We start from the raw sequence: 17,426 nt of genomic DNA on the forward strand, positions 1-17,426 counted from the left end.
ATGGGGGGGGGGGAGGGGGAGAACCTGGGGGTATGAAGGGAGAGACCCAAAGAGCTGGAGATAAGGAAATGTTTCATATGTGCATGTAAGTGGCCATGCCTGAGCCAAATGAGCTAAATCTTTAAGCAAAATATAGATTGTAAGAGGTAAAGGTCAGGCGAGGTACATTCTGGGCGTGGGATGTGGCCAGGGCAAAGGTGTACATGTGTGAATGTATGTGTATCTAGTCTACACCACTTTTCACCTGCTGCCCTGCCTGGTTTTAACTCCATGGAACAAGATAACCCTTGGTGCCCCATCAGACCTTTCCTGCCTCCTTTTATAAAGAATTCCCCTACTGTAGTTTCTATAGGACAAGGACTGCCTTCACAATGACTGATATATAGTAGGTACTTAGTAAATATTTACTGAATTAGGATTGGAAAGATATATAGATGGACAGACAGATGGACAGATGGACAGAGAGAGAGAGAGATAAGATGGATAGGTAAATAGTGACAGAGAGACAAGCAGACAGTCAGGCAGGTAGGCAGATAGGTCAGACTACCTGGATCCTAGAGGGTCTAAAGAGGAATAATTTTTAATAAGGTAAATTGAGGCTTTTAAAAGCCCAAGAGAAGGGAGCATCTAGGTGGCTCAATGCATGGAATCAAGCCTAGGGACAGGAAGTCCTGGATTCAAATTTGACCTCAGATACTTCCTAGCTGTGTGACCCTGGGCAAGTCACTTAACTCCCACTGCCTAACCCTTATCATTCTTCTGCTCTGGAATTAAGACTTAGTATCATTTCTAAGCAGAAAATAAGAGTTTTAAAAAAGCAAGAGTCTAAGAGAGAAGCTTTTATTTCTTTGAGAATCTAGGAAGTCACTAGTTTATTGAGCCAGGAGAAAAGGAGATGAAAGTCTGAACTAGAGTGAAAGCAACTGAGTGGTAGAGAGAAGGAGATACAAGCAAGATAGACTATAGACACAGAAATAACTAACTGGATGTTTGGGCTGAGAATAGATGGAGATTCAGACCATTTTCCTCCAACAAAGTCCAGTATCAAACATAAACTCTTCTGTCATTTAAAATCCTTCATAATCAAATTTTCAGTCTTTTTTTTCAGCCTTGATATACACTGTTCCACCTTTGCATTATCTCAGGCCTTCTTGCTATGACACCCCATCTTCCATCTCTCTGTACCTTGGCTTAGACCTGTAAAAATTAAATTTCAAATAATAAAATATTTTAGGAGATTTAGTAATGATCATTAGAAATCAAGGAATAAAGAAGATACAAAATAAAGACCACATGCCCATGGCTGATCAGCCAGTTCAAACACTCGCCTTACCACCCACCAAGCTCGGGACAGGAAGTAAAGAGGCAGGACCCTCCACATCTCTGCCTAATATCCCCTGTCTATAGGAAATACATAATGATAGGAAGTAGTCAGTGGGCTCCTGGGAAATGTATTTCTTTTTTAGGGTAACAGATTTTCAATTATACAGACCCTAACCCTGAAGGCTCTCCTCACCTTGGCCCCTGAGAATATTCCATTCCCTCCAAAGCTCAGCTCACATGTCATTTTCTACATAGGACCTGTCTAGATCAGCACTCCCTGCCTCTTAATATCCTCTCCTCCCCAAATTATCTTGTATTCATATATTTATTTTGTATAAACTTAAATATTTACATGTTGCCTCCCATGATAGAAGGTTCCTTGAACCCAGGGAAAAGTTTTGTTTTTGTCTTTAAAGCCTTAATACCTAGAGCAGGACTGGGCATACAGGAGAAACTTATTAAAAACTTAAGTAATTTGGATTTTGAATAAAGCATCCGTTCAACAATGACAAACATCGTTGGTAATGACCTGTTTTATTCTTTATTTATAGTAATTAGATCACTTAAAAAAAGATATTTCTGTGGTCATATAAAATAAAAAAATCTTAAACTATCTTAACATAAGCATGTCACACCTTGTTAGAATAAAATCTTTAAAGCTCCCCTTCACAGTCTTAACTCCCTTTAAAAGCCAAAAAGGAAACTTTCATTATTTCATTTTTTCATTATGGAGTTGTAATACAATCAATGGAGTTATTCCTTCTCTCCATCAGCACAGAGAGCAGCTATCTAGGTATCTCATCTAAGTTCAACCCTTCTGGAAACTATTTACCTGATTGATGTACTGGGGAACCTTCCTGAGAATTTCTTGACACTGAATGGATACCAATAGGGCACCCTAATTCCACACTCAGGCTGCACTGGCCCATTTCTGGTCATAAATATCCCTGATATCCTCCTATGCCGGCTTCTCTTGCTCCCACATACCTTGCCATTGCCCTCTTCTTGTGACTCACAACTTAATTTCTTTGGTGATCATGGAAACTTAGCACATTAAATGGTTATAACAGAATCCTGGACACCCACCCACCCAGGCATAAGTTATTGGTACTGAAGTAGAGATGGATTTGGAGTGAGAGGTCCTGGGCACAAGAAATCCCAGCATTGCCTCTTATTATCCATGTGACCTTGGGCAAGTCATATGAGCCTCGTTTTACTCATCTCCAAACTCAACAGCTCTAAATTCATGATGCTATAGCCTTATCTGAAATTCTGCTTTGTTTGAGTTCAACTGAAACATAATAAATTTTGCTCTAGTCCTTTATTTGAAGAAATCTTTATGCTTCAAGTATTTTCTTGTAAGCAATATATTATTGGATTCTGTTTTCTAATCTATTGTGCTGTCTTCTTCTGTTTTATGCTTGATTTCATCCCATTCAAATTCATGGTTATGATTGTCAATGGTGTACTTATATCCAATACTGTGGTACTATTTCTTCCCTTTGCCACACCTCCCTTATTACAAATAAGAAGGTGGAGAAGAGAGGGAGAAAGGGAAACAGGGATTAGGGAAAGAAAGAGAGGGAAAGAGGGGGAGAGAAAAGGAGAGGGGAAAAGAAGGGTGAGAGACTAATATTTGTGATATATAAAATGAAAATCTGTTTCTCCTCCATTACCCTTTTCCCTTCCTTCTTCCTTGCATTTGATCTCAGGTTTTTAATTCCTTTTTCTTTTCCTTTGGCTCCCCCTTAATGCCCTATATCCGTGTTGGTAAACCTACGGCACATGTGCTGGAGGGGTCTGCTCTTCTCCCCTTCTCCACCACCTTTGAAGGCATTTCTCCCATCATCCACCCCTTTACCCAACAGCCCAATGAAAACACTTCCTCCCTCCCCTGTCTTGGGTAAGGTAGGGGGCTCAGTTTGCTGCATGAGGGTTGTAGTTTGGGCATTCTGTCTCTAAAAGGTTCATCATCACTGCTCTATATCTTCTCTGATTGGAGTTTGATTTGTTTATGATTATTCCCTTACCTACCCCATGTCTTGCTCCTTCTAATACCTTATTCTTCCCCCATTCCTCTTCTCATCTTCTCCTACTTCCCTTCTGAGTTCAATGTATTTCTATACTGTGATCTTTGTATGTGCATTGGGGGGCAGGGTGGGAGTAACTGTGCTCAATCTTCTTCTGTGTTGTTCAGATGAAAGGGGGATCATCCCAATGGTTCCTCTGTTCCTTTAGAATTAAATTTCTGAAAGCTTCCTCTTTCTCCTGTGCTAACTTTTCTAAGCAGAATTTCAGGCTATAGTATCCTGCCTTTCCTTTCTCTAAGATGTTTGTAAATCTGCTCCCTCCAAACCTAATAAGTACATCAGACTATGGCCAGCTTTAACCTCCTTTTCTAATCAGAATTATAAGATGGAACAGTCACATCAAGATTCCCATTATCTACCATCCTGCAATGAGTTCTTCCTTGTTAGGAAAACCCAGGTTCAGAATTAGGTTTGTTTTCTCAAAGCCTTTTTATTCTCCTACCCCTGGCACACAGGCTGCTGTTCCTTGGCTAAAACAATGCTTCTTCAGTCCTTTAAAGAGCTATGACTGGGGGGGAAGGGGGGGAAGAGAATGTGGGAACTCCTCTACTGATACAGAACACAAACATTTTAACATAATCAATGATTTTCAAGAGTTCCTGCCCAAGAAAAGTTATCTGCCAGACTGGCTTATAGGGCAATGAGCCTCTCCAAATTCAGGTGGTCTTAGAGAACAGACTCACAATCCACAGCTGTATGAACTGATACAAAGAAATATAAGCAAAACCATGAGAATAATTTACAAAATGACCACAATAATGTAAGGGAAGAGGAAAAGAACAAATATTTACTCATCACCTGCTATATACAGGCACTGTGCTAAGTAAGCACTGTTCTGATACGATCTCATTTGAAAACAACATTGAAAGATAGCTGAATGCTGACTCAATATAGTGATCACTCATGACTTCAGGAGACTGCCTGGGACACATGCCCATGCCCTCTTCCTCTCAGCAGAGAGGTAATGAACTCTAGGGATGGAATAAAGGAGGTATTGTCAGAAGGGGCTAAGGTGTGGAGGGGATCTGTTTCATCCTACCTTTCTGGCACAAAGGAGTAGATTTTAGGGTGGGAGGAGTTGCTGAAAAGTAACAAGGATATTTCTTAAAAGCATTAATAAAATGCATTAAAAAACAAAAAAGCCCAATCCTAACCCAAATATACCAAATTCTACCAGGAAAAAGAGAGAAAGAAAGGGAGAAAGGGAGGAAGGGAGGGAGGGAGGGAGGGAGGGGGAGAGAGAGAGAGAGAAAGCGATAGAGAAAAAGAAGGGGGGTGAGGACTTTCTTTTGCCTTACTGTCCAACTCATATTTAAATCTCATGAAGTTGTAGAGCCTATAACATTATAATCATTATTCCAACAAGTCAACATCATTAAATTCTTATTTGTGAGGGACTTGGGGGTCAATGCAGGTAAAGCCTTGGAAAGAATAACACAGATAACAAAACTGGAAGACCTGGAGCCACCATCTGTGATTAAGTCAGAGAGAGGTGGGGGAGTGGATAGAGTACTGGGCCTGGAGGCAGAAAGTCCTGGGTTCAGATTCTGTCTTACTTAACTGTGTGAGTCTGAGCAAACCAGGGCTTTGCCTCTGTCTGCCAGGTTTCCTCATCTATAAAATGGGAGGGGGAGGGGGTGATAATAATAGCCTCTACATCCCAGGGTTGTTGTGAGGATCAAGTGAGCTACTGAGTGTGAGGTGTTTAGGACAGTGCTCAGCACAAAGCAGGTACTGTATAAATGCTTATTCTTATTCCAAGCCACTTACTGTAGAATGAGGATAGACAGCCTCACACTGTCTATCTCACAGGGTTGTTGTGATAAAAGAAGCTCATAACCTATAATGTACTTTTAAAATATGAACTCTTTATTCTCCAATTGACAAATGGGCAAGGGACATGAACAGGCAGTTCTCAGCCAAAGAAATCAAAACTATTAATAAGCACATGAAGAAGTGTTCTAAATCTCTTATAATCAGAGAGATGCAAATCAAAACAACTCTGAGGTATCACCTCACACCTAGCAGATTGGCTAACATGACAGCTATGCAAAGTAATGAATGCTGGAGGGGATGTGGCAAAGTGGGGACACTAATTCATTGCTGGTGGAGTTGTGAACTGATCCAGCCATTCTGGAGGGCAATTTGGAACTATGCCCAAAGGGCGATAAAAGAATGTCTGCCCTTTGATCCAGCCATAGCACTTCTGGGCTTGTACCCCAAAGAGATAATAAGGAAAAAGACTTGTACAAGAATATTCATAGCTGCACTCTTTGTGGTGGCCAAAAATTGGAAAACAAGGGGATGCCCTTCAATTGGGGAATGGCTGAACAAATTGTGGTATCTGTTGGTGATGGAATACTATTGTGCTAAAAGGAATAATAAAGTGGAGGAATTCCATGGAGACTGGAACAACCTCCAGGAAGTGATGCAGAGCGAGAGGAGCAGAACCAGGAGAACATTGTACACAGAGACAAACACTGTGGTACAATCCAACGTAATGGACTTCTCCATTAGTATCAATGCAATGTCCCTTAACAATCTGCAGGGATCTAAAAAACACTATCCACACGCAGAGGACAAACTGTGGAAGTAAAAACACCGATGAAAAGCAACTGCTTGACTACAGGGGTTGAGGGGACATGACCGAGGAGAGACTCTAAATGAACACTCTAGTGCAAATACCAACAACATGGAAATGGGTTCGAGTCAAGAACACATGTGATACCCAGTAGAATTGTGTGTGGGCTATGGGAGAGGTGGTGGGAGGGAGGGGGAGGGAAGAAAAGAAAATGATCTTTGTTTCCAATGAATAATGTTTGGAAATGACCAAATAAAAATTAAAAAAATATATGAACTCTTACCTGGGAAGGTGCCAGATCACCAAAGGTATGCCAAGGGAACTAGTGTTCAGTAAAAGATGGCTCTTTTGTCCAAAATTAGTAATAAATGCACCTGTTATCCTAACTCACCATATTAACACTATAAAGAGCGTGTGCTCTTCAGTGAAAAGTGAGATGAACCCAAACCTACAATTCTCATGGCTCCATGACCCTTACCCAAAGTGGTGGGCCCCAGTTCCACCTCATAACCTGAGTAGATGCTTTCATTCAACAATACACATTATAGAGAACCAGGCCTAGACACAGGAGGTCCTGGGTTCAAATCTGAACTCAGATACTTCCTAGTTGTGTCACCATGGGCAAGTCACTTAACCTCTGTTGCCTAGCCCTTACTACTCTTCTGTCTAAGAATTGATACTAAGATAGAAGGTAAAAGTTAAAAAAAAAAATCCAACAACAATACAACCACACTAAGGACCACCCACATCTTACTCCTCTTGTCTAAACTCCTTCTGGGTTTTAATTTAGTCTCTTGAGGCCAGATGACATGTGCTTTTTCAAACGGTACATTAATAAACTTGTTCAAATCATCACACAAATGTGCTAATAAGAGAAAACTAGGATAGTGCCTCCTGGGTCTAGAACAGACATATAAATTATGCTACAACAATTTAAAACAGTAATTATTTGACCTTGATGTATACTGAATTAACTTGTATAAATAAAATTTTTAAAAATTAATCAGCACAGATGAGGTAGGTATGAAGTCTTTCTGGCATCCAATGAAAGAGAGCATTGTGTCTTCTTTGTTTACTATTATGCTAAATTCAATTGTATTTGATTCAATTCACCTTTCTAGTTGTAAACCTCAAAATTTCTTAGACTTATAAATGTTGGAAATTTCACCATTGGGAAATTTCATACTTGAAAAATTTCCTATTGATAGTGGGTCTTGACTATTGGAATGTGAATCCCATTGGCACGGGAGGTTCCTTCTTCTCCCTTCTTAAGATTACTTTAGGACAGAAACCTTTTGCTGAACAATGGAAAGGTCTTTGACCTATGCTTAAGCATAGAACAGGAATTTCTTTGAGTCATGATTGATTTTAGAATTGATACAATGGAGATACTTGGAATCAATCTCCACCCTATTCAGTCCTCAGGATTGAGTAAGGGCTGCAGCCTAGATCAAAATTTAATTATTCCAATCTCTACCCTACTCAGGTTAACAGGATTTAGAAAGGGCTGTAGCAAAGGAGCAAAGATTTAATTATTTGAAAATATGACCTTCAACAGACATGTGCAAAGCCTCTGGGAGGTCCTGGGTTAAGCTAGAGCCTCCATTGGCACAGGGAAATTGATGGACAGTGATTGGGAGATGTGAGAACTGAGGGGAGGCAACTTGGAGGGTTTCCTTAAAGATCAGGGGGGTCTGAAGACTGGGGGGGGGGGGGTTTGAGGAGTTGGCCGGAGTGGTTTCGGTGTGCTCTGAGAAGCTTGCTCTGAAGGAAGCTGAAGGTGGGGGGCCTCTGAGACTGTTTCTCCATTTTGGTCACGTGAGTAATAGGGACTGATCTCTTTCCTTTGCCCCAGCTATCTAAGGGCTTGGGCCTTTTGGCCCAGCCTAAACAGAAGGGGTATTTAAGCCCTATTCCCTTCTCTCCCTTTTTCGCTCTCTCTATCTCTAATTCCTTTCTTACTCCTATTGTAATTAAACTCCATAAAAGATTTACTGCTGACTTGAGTTTTCATTTAGGAATTACATAGCTGAATTCCTTGGCGACCTTAAATTAATATATATCAGTCTTTAAAGTGATTCCCTTGTAACATAGTTTGGATGAAAACTACCCCTTACCTATTAAATTCATTTGCAGATTTGACAAGCAAGTCATCAAAATTTTCATAAAGTCAGTGGTAAAAATGTTGGGCAGAAAAAGGCCAAGATCCCTAAAGTAATCAACTGGAGACTTCCTTGGGAGCTAACAATGAACCATTAATGACTCTTCTTTGGGTTCCATCATCCCATCCTATAGCATTATCTAACCATACCTCTCTACATTACCATATCTCTTCTCCACAAAGACAACATGAAAGTCTCTTAAATGCTTTGCAGAAGTTGAACTATGCTGTGTCTAGGACATTTCACCTAACCCAAACGTCGTTACCTTGTCCAGAAAAAGGAAATGAGATTATCAATCAATCATTAAGTATTTAATATGTGCCTGCTATGTACAACATGGCACAGTAGACAGAGAGGCTGTCTTGAAGCCAGGAAGACCCATGTTCAAGTTCTTCTGTTATATACTGGCTGTGAGACGTTGGACAACTCACACTCAGTACTCCACAGCCCACTCAGTGCCCAAACATAAAAATGATATTAAAGCCTCCCCTTTTCCTGGTGATACAGGGCTGGCTCTTAAGCAGAATTTCATAACAGACAGTTTGCCTTTTGTACCCTGCATCAGAGGCCTGTTTCTCCTGTCTCCTTCGGAGGTACCCAGACATCCTCATACATGCTTGGATGGTAGCAGTGCTAGGAGGAGCCCTTCCCTCTGTCTAGGTGACAGCTAGACAATTCCTTGACTCTCCATTTCAAAGTAAAATGGTCAATAAAAGTGAGAAAAGATAACCTTAGACAAGTATCTAAGCTGGGCTTAGATACTAATACTTGGGCTCAGGGCTCTGATCCTCAGGCAGCCTCCCTAACCTGTGTTGTATTCTCAAAATGTTCATTTCAGAATTAAGAATTTGAGGATAACTAGGTGGTTCAGCGGATACAGCATCAGGTGTAGAGATGTGAGGCTGAGGGTTCCAATCTGTCCTCAGACACTTCCTAACTGTGAGATCCTGGGCAAGTCACTTAACCCCTATTGCCTAGTCCTTACCACTCTTCTTCCTTGAAACCAATAGACAGTATTGATTCTAAAATGGAAGGTAAAGATTTTTTTTTAATTTATAACCATTGCATTGGTTCTAAAATTCATCCAGAAATATGCTGAAATTGTTATCCTTAATTATAATTGTAATCTTTATTCATAAAAAGATTAAATCCTATTTCCTAGCCATGATATTTGCTACTAGCAGATCTGGATTAAAATCCAAGTTCCCTTGTTTCTAGGTGGTCATTTATCTATCATGTCATCACATAAAACTGTTCCATTTTAACAATCCCAAGAATCCCAGTTTAGTTGATGGGGGGTAAGAGGGGGACCTAGTAGATGAATTGCAGCAAGGCTGGTTCTAAAAGCAGATGAAAACTCTTGCTCCAGGCCCCAGGCTCCTCCAAACACCTTCTTTCAGAAGCTGCCTAGCTGGAACGGCACAAATTATAGATATATACATACTCCATTTAAGGCTTTGTCAGTGTTTAGAATGAAAGTAACCCTGGGAAGAATGATATCTGAAGTCAGGCCAGTCATTTTCACTAGAGCCTCACACATCCTGCCCTAAAAGAACCTAGAGAATCTGAGGCTAATGGACACCAAATGAGCCCGATGGTCAGAACAGAAGGATCACCAACAAAGATTCTATATTGGCAAACACACGGTACAGAAGACTTAGGGCTTGGTTTCAACTTGTCCTTTGGAAAATCATTTCACTGCTGAGACTATTTTGTCACTAATAATAACAATAATAGCTAATACTTACAAAGATAGCACTTATTATAATGCCAGATAGACTAAGCATTTCACAGATATTATCTCATTTGATCCTCACAACAACCCTGGGAGGTAGGTGCTGCTATATTCCCATTTTCAATGTGGAAACTGAGGCAAATAGAGGTTAAGCTCAGACTCACAGCTAGTTAAGAGTCTGGGTCTGGATTTGAACTCAGGTCTTCTCAACTCCAGACTTAGTCCTCACCTAAGCTACACCTCTATTTCCATATAAAATGGAAAAATTACACATTTCCTTCCCCTCCTCCCAACTTACAGGGTAGTTATAAATATTAAATGAAGTCAGGAGGTAGCTAGGTGGCTCAGTGGACACCAAGTGAGGCCCAGAGATGGGAGGTCCTGTGTTCAAATCTGATCTCAGACACTTCCTAGCTTTGTGACCCTGGGTTACTTAACCCAGATTACCTAACCCATACCTCTCTTCTGACTTAGAACTAATACATAATATTGAGTCTAAGCCAGAAGTTAGTAAAAAAAAAAAGGTTAAATAAAGTCACATAGTTGAAAGGGCCATAGGAAGTGGAATGATTATTCTCAAGGTCTCCTTTGGGGCCTTTCTAAGGAGTGGTACAGAAATAAGCCTAGATTCAGAAGGAGAAGGCAAAGTGAAGAGGGAAAAAAGAAAAAATTACTTTGAGCATCTCCTTCATATAATTCTGCTCCCCTCCTCATCCCGCAACTCTTACCTTCTATCTTAGAATCAATACCATGTATCAGTTCTAAGGCAGAAGAGCAGTAAGGGCTCAGCAATGGGGGTGACTTGCCCACAGTCACACAATGAGGAAATGACTAAGGCCAGAGTTGAACACAGGATCTCCCATCTCTGGGCCTCTCTCTTATCTACTGGGCCACCTAGCAGTTCCCTTCATGTTATAATTGTACAAGGGATGGGACAGCCCTTCTGCTCCAGCACCTCAAGCAAGCAAACAAACAAAAAAATATGTCCTGGAGTTTTTTAGAGGCAAGGACCCCCCTCTCTGCAAACTGGTGGAAATCACCTGTACAGGCCTCAACAACAGCAGAGAGAGTGCTGAGACACTTACTGCCCTCCCTGTGTGACCCTGGGCAAGTCACTCCTCTCATTTTTAAACCAGGGATGTCAGCACCTACCTCCCAAACCTGTTGTGAGAATCGAATGAAAATTTCAGAGGTAAAAGACTCTGCAAATCTCTAGTTATGTCAACTACAGCTCTTATTATTGTAAACCCAGCCAGGTTCTCTGGATGTGCAGTTCCATGAGTCAGAGATTCCTTACCAATGACTGAATAACTGTGGCACATGAATAATTCAGAGAAACATGGAAAGATTTGATGAACCAGGACATAAATAAGCAGAATTGAAACAATCCACTTACGACAACAAAACGAATGACCAGCTCATTTGGAAGCAGCCAGACTGTGAGTAAGTGAAACACCAATGGGGGCTCTGAAGAAGAACTCAGGAAACTGACATCCTCTTGTAGGCAGAGAGGAATGAGTACTCCTGGGGTAAAATGATGGGTGCATTGTCAGACATGGCCACTGTGTTGGACAGGGTTTTTGCTTAGTTTTATTTTGTCATGAGAGTTCAGTTTCTAGTGAGAAAGGACAGTCTTCCCCCCACCCCTTCCTCCTTTCCTTCCTCTCTACCCTTACATTCTGTCTTGGAATCAATACTGTGCACTGGTTCCAAGGTAGAAGAGTGGAAAGGGATAGGCAGTTAGAATTGAGTGACTTGCCCAGGGTCCCACAACTAGGAAGTGTCTGCGGCCAAATTTGAAGGACAACAATATTTCAAGAAAGATCTGACTTAAAATCAAAAAGCAACTACAATGCCACACCCATTGAACTTCCAAAAAAATTTTTTACTGATTTAGAAAAAACCATAACAAAGTTCATTTGGAAGAACAAAGGATCAAGGATATCCAGGGAAATAATGGAAAAAAAAATACAAAGGAAGGGGGCCTTGCAGTCCCAGATCTCAGACTATATTATAAAGCATCGGTCATCAAAACAATTTGGTACTGGCTAAGAGACAGAAAGGAGGATCAGTGGAATAGACTTGGGGTAAGACCTCAGCAAGACAGTATATGACAAACCCAAAGATCCCAGCTTTGGGGACAAAAATCCACTATTTCATAAAAACTGCTGGGAAAATTGGAGGACAGTGTGGGAAAGATTAGATTTAGATCAACACCTCACACTCTACACCAAGATAAATTCAAAATGGGTGAATGATTTGAACATAAAGAAGGAAACTATAAGAAAAGTAGGCGAACACAGAATAGAATACATGTCAGACCTTTGGGAAGGGAAAGATTTTAAAACCAAGCAAGACTTAGAAAGAGTCACAAAATACAAAATAAATAATTTGGACTATATCAAATTAAAAAGTTTTTGTACAAACAAAACCAATGTAACTAAAATCAGAAGGGAAGCAACAAATTGGGAAACAATCCTCATAAAAACCTCAGACAAAGGTTTAATTACTCAAATTTATAAAGAGCTAAATCAATTGTACAAAAAAATCAAGCCATTCTCCAATTGATAAATGGGCAAGGGACATGAACAGACAGTTCTCAGCCAAAGAAATCAAAACTATTAATAAGCACATGAAAAAGTGTCCTACATCTCTTATAATCAGAGAGATGCAAATCAAAACAACTCTGAGGTATCACCTCACACCTAGCAGATTGGCTAACATGACAGCTATGGAAAGTAATGAATGCTGGAGGGGATGTGGCAAAGTAGGGACACTACTTTGCTGGTGGAGTTGTGAATTAATCCAACCATTCTGGAGGGCAATTTGGAACTATGCCCAAAGGGCAAGACTGTCTGGTGAACAAGGGCTTTGCTCACCCAGCATGTGAAGACTGCTTCGGCTAAACAGATGGAAGAAACCCATAAGAAGGTTCAACGGCTGAGATGGCGACGCAGCAAAGCACTGTGGAGTGCTTAGGGCGTGTTGGAGCACAAAACACGGCCATCCAATGCAGCTGAGGAAGTCTCCAGGTGTAACGATTTTTCGTGCCATTGGACCCAGGCTTCCAACGCCGAGAGAGTGGGACTGTCTCTGTGCAAGGACTTTTCCACTTAAATCTCCTTCATGCACAAGTGTCTTTGTGCACACTCATCTATCATAGATGAAAACGCACAAAGACAATCGTCATCCTCCGTTAACGAGAGACTACCACTATACTATACTTGCCTAGCTTTCTCAGATTCTGTTATAACTAGAGGTTAATATTTACAATGACTAAGACATTATCATTATTCAAACTAAATTTTAAAAAGCAGCAGTCCACTACATATGGAGATTCCTTCTGGAAAACAGAATGGCCTGGATGGCTACTGAGGTCCTTCCTAGCTCTATTAAATCCTTCATGATGGTCAATTTCACATGTCCTTTCCACATTTCTGGTTATACTAATTTCTGTATTTCTCAGGATCCCAGAAAAGACCAAAATAGAAAAAGGACACAACAGGAAGGAGACTCAAATAGTCCTAGAGAATTTTTTGAAAAGTTCAAATACTTCCTCCATCATTGCCCTATACAAATGAGGAGAATCAAGCAGACTGTCTGTCCTGACTGACAATTTGCTTGCCTTTTCATGCAGTAACAGCCTGAAAACTGGAAGAGGCCTTTGCTGTCTGACTGTACCTGCCAGGCTCCTTTTCTGGATCACCATCCATCCCATACCCCATCAGAGTCCCTCAGCATTGTGTGTGAGTACTGTTCTCTTTTTTGTTACATTTTCTCTCTGGAGATCTTATCGGCTCCCAAGGGTTCAAGCTTCCATCTAATGACTCCTGATCTAAGCTGTCTCGTGACATACACTGAGTGCCAGCTGGACCTCTCCTCCTAGATGTCCCATAGGTAGAACTCACCATCCTTCGCACAGAGCCTGCCCAACCTCCACACTTCCCATGCAAAGTGCAAAGGGCACCTTAATTGCCTGAGAGCAACCCATTCACCCAGGCACCAGGGTTTACAGCCTTGAAATGATCCCCAGCTCTTCTTCCCTTCTCCTTCACTTCTCATCTCCAACCTGTTGCCAAGTCTTTTCCATTTTATGTTGATAACATCTCACACACCAGTCCCATTCTCTTCACGCTCAGTTTTTTCTGGCATCCACAGGGCAGCTACAGGTCTTACAGCTTAGGGAACAGCAGCTATATTTCTAAAGGAAAGCCTTTGGCTTTTAAAATAAGAGTCCAGCAGAGCCAGCAAAAGCCAGGCAGAGAGAAGTTCCATAGCTCTGTGGGGAGCCAGGTGGGGCCAGGCCAGGGCATGTTTGAGGGAAACTCCTCATCCAGCTGAATCCATTGAACCGAGCTATAAAAGGTAAAGTCAATGCACCCAGGGGAGAGCAGAGGGGTCCCAGGAGCACCGCAGGTGTGAGCCGTCCTGCCATGCATGTGCCCTGGCCAGACACGTTCCCTCTGTCAATACCCTTTCAACATATCCCCTCCTTCTCTGTATTGATGGTGTGGGAATCTGCAGGAAAATGCGCTCCCAGCTGATGGGAAAAATATCTTACTGCCACTTTTCTTACTCTATCTTTCTCTCAATGCCTTGACTCGGAGTTAATTATGTCCTCTGGCTAACTATTAGAGGGTTTACACTGAGGTGGGGACTTGTGAGCTGTGATTTTTAGCAGATAGGGACCCTGAGAGTGCAGTGAACACAGGAAAAGCTTTTCTGGAGAACTCACCAGCCAACTTGCCTGCCTTCATGAAATGACAGACTGAAAACTGTTAGAGGCCTTTGCTCTCTGACTCTTTCTGGATCACCATCCATCCATCCCCTGCCCCATCTGAGTTCCTCAGCTGCCTCTTACAGAATACACTCTGGGGGAGCCAAAATAGACTACCAGTCATTCCCTGAGCCCTATAAGACATAAGAATCATGATGATAACTGCTAGTATTTACACAGAGATTTAAGGCTTGCAAAGGACTTTACATCGGTTACCTCATTCGACCCTCACAGACACCCCCAGAGGTGGGTGCTACTATTATCCCCGTTTTACAGATGAGAGAAGAGAGGTCAGAAGAGGTAAAATCATTTGCCCACCCAACCCGCCGGCGTCTGAAGTCTTCCAGACTCCCAGCCCTATCGGCGGGTCATGTCTCACTGCTTCCGGCAGGCACCCAAATTGTTCCCAATATGGGGAACAAATCTCTGTCCAAGAGCCCCTCCTTTATGAAGCCTTTCTGGCAGGATCCCAAGAAAATCGCTCATTCAACAAACATTCAAAAGGCACCTACTGCATCCTGGCCCTTCCTTCCCTTCAGCCCACAGCAGACAAAGAAAGAACAAGAAAGCTTCCAGTCCTCCTCCAGGTTCTTTGGCTTCTACTTCTTTGGGCCCAAGCTGAGGCACCTCAAGGGAAGAAGAAGTGTTCTGGCACTGTCCTCTTTGGAGCCTCCCTTGGGCGGCCAATGGATTTAAACAATGTTGACTAGGAGGGGATGAGAGGAGAAAGGAAGTGACCTGGCCAGGGTAACAAAGCAGCTACAGCTACAGTGACACTGGAACCCAGAGCCCAGAATCTGTCAGACTGGTTTCTCATTGTTCAAGGCCCTGAGAAAAGGAGACATGAGAATGTGACCTAATGGGTGCTCCATAAAGCACCCTGGGATGCCCCCTCCTCTGCCGGGACAGAAGGCCTGGGAGGTCCTGGGCTCCCATCTGGCCTTGGGCACTTCCCAGCTGGGTGACCCTGGACAAGTCACTTAACCCCCATTGCCCAGTCCTTACCCCACGTCAGCTCTGGAACCAATAAGGAGTATTGATTCTAAATCGGAAGGGAAAGATTTTAAAAAAAATTATCACCACGCCTAGTCTCCAGCCAGGGTGGGGCCACAGAGGCCTCTGACTAGACATTCAGCCTGACAGACCAGGAATCTGCAGCCTCCTGGTCTCCACAGAGCCCCCGGGGCCTGGACTTGAAGGGCCCAAGATTCAGGCATCTGACAACCGGGGAGTAGTGACCTTGGGCAAGTCATCTCCCTTCTGCTGAAGTCTCCTTCCGTAGAACAGGGGAGTTCTGGCCCCTCGACTCCAGCCCCCAACCCGATTGTTCCCTTTAAACTCTGTGGCAGGCGAAAGGGGAGAGTCTGATGCTTCAAGCTACAGACAGGGAGGCTGAGGCCCACCGGGAGAAAAGGGGTCAGTGATTCCCACACCATCCCCAGGCATCAGGCCACTGTGGAAAAAGCATTAGACTCAGAGTCCCTGGTGAGGGGCTGTGAGTCTCACTCCTTCCTCTTAAAGATGAAAAAATGGAGGTTACCCTCACAGAACCTCGAACTCCAGTCTGGGGCTAGAAGGGCTTTGGGGCCATCTAGTCCGACCCTCCCATCTTACAGATGGGGAAAGTGAGGCCCAAATCGTTTACCTGCCTGTGGTTAAGGAGCTCCTAAATGGCGGAATCTGGATTCGAACCCAGGTTCTACCCACTGGGCAGTCCCTTCCCCATCCTGAGCCTCGGTTTTCCCCCTCTGTGAAATGGGGAGGTCGGATTAGGAGATCTTGCCAGATCTAGACCTAGGATGCTGGGCCCCAGGGCATGTCTCTGGTCCCAGAGCATGTTTCTGCTCCCTGGGCCTCAGTTTCCCTGTCAGTAGAATGGGCTCCTCCAGCTGCGTCCGGCCCCGAGGTCCGTCCCACCCCCAACACCACCTCAGGGCCCTACCTGGGAGGCGCTGGGGGGGCCGGCCCCGCCCCCGCACGAGCCGCGACCTTCCCTCCATCCTCACCTGCGGTGCTGCGCTGCGGGGGGCTGCGCTACCGGGAGGCGGCGCTACCGGGAGGCGGCGCTGCGGGGGGGGGGTGACAGTTTAAGCCCCCAGGGTGGGGGGGGAGGCTTGGCCCGGCTGCAGCCGCCACCGGCTCCACTCCGTCGCCACCACCGCCGTGACAGGTCCCTGCTCGGCAAGCGCAGCCAGAGACCGACAGCGAGAACGAGAGCGCGCCGCACGACCCCGAGTCGTCCTGAGCGCGGGCGCGCCTTGCCCCGCGCACCCCTCCCCTCCTCTCCTTGCCCGTCGGCCTCAGCCTGCCGGAGGACCCGACTTGTCCGCGCGCCTCCCAGCCCCGCCCCACCCCGCCCGCGCTCGCGTCCGGCTCCAGCCCTCACCACTCCCGCCCCTCCGAGCCCTGCGCCGGATTTATGTGCGCACGCGCGGGGCGCTCCGCTCCAGCTGCTGCCACAACCGCCGCAGACGCCTCCGGGCTGGGAGTCCCCTGATGATGTGGCGCCTTGGGCGGGGCGGTGGCCACGAGGGTGCAAGCCCCCTCCCACCCCGCCCCACTATTGACTCTCCTTACAGCCGCTAAGGGAGCGGGACCTCAGTATTCCCATCAGTGCAAATGGCAGCCAAAGACTTGTGGCCTTGGAGTTCCCTTCCACCTGCACCCCGCCCCGAATCTTCTCTCTGGACCTCATTCTCCTGATCTGTGTAATGACAGGCTAAGGCTTTCCAGTTCCACCTATGACTCTCCTATTTCT

General features: G+C 44.1%; 1 protein-coding gene across 2 annotated transcripts in view; it reads right to left on the reverse strand.

Annotated features, from left to right (window-relative positions):
- SLC41A2 (solute carrier family 41 member 2) overlaps nt 1-17,023 on the reverse strand; it is a 139,138-nt gene extending 122,115 nt beyond the window's left edge. The window contains exon 1 of one of the 2 annotated variants that reach the window (XM_007503355.3): nt 16,611-17,023. The gene's annotated coding sequence lies outside the window, so the exon portion shown is untranslated. The remainder of the gene's footprint in view (nt 1-16,610) is intronic. The other variant, XM_007503356.3, reaches the window with a different exon arrangement.
- Nucleotides 17,024-17,426: the final 403 nt, after the last annotated feature.

The sequence above is a fragment of the Monodelphis domestica genome, chromosome 5, assembly GCF_027887165.1.
Source record: "Monodelphis domestica isolate mMonDom1 chromosome 5, mMonDom1.pri, whole genome shotgun sequence".
Classification (NCBI taxonomy): domain Eukaryota; kingdom Metazoa; phylum Chordata; class Mammalia; order Didelphimorphia; family Didelphidae; genus Monodelphis; species Monodelphis domestica.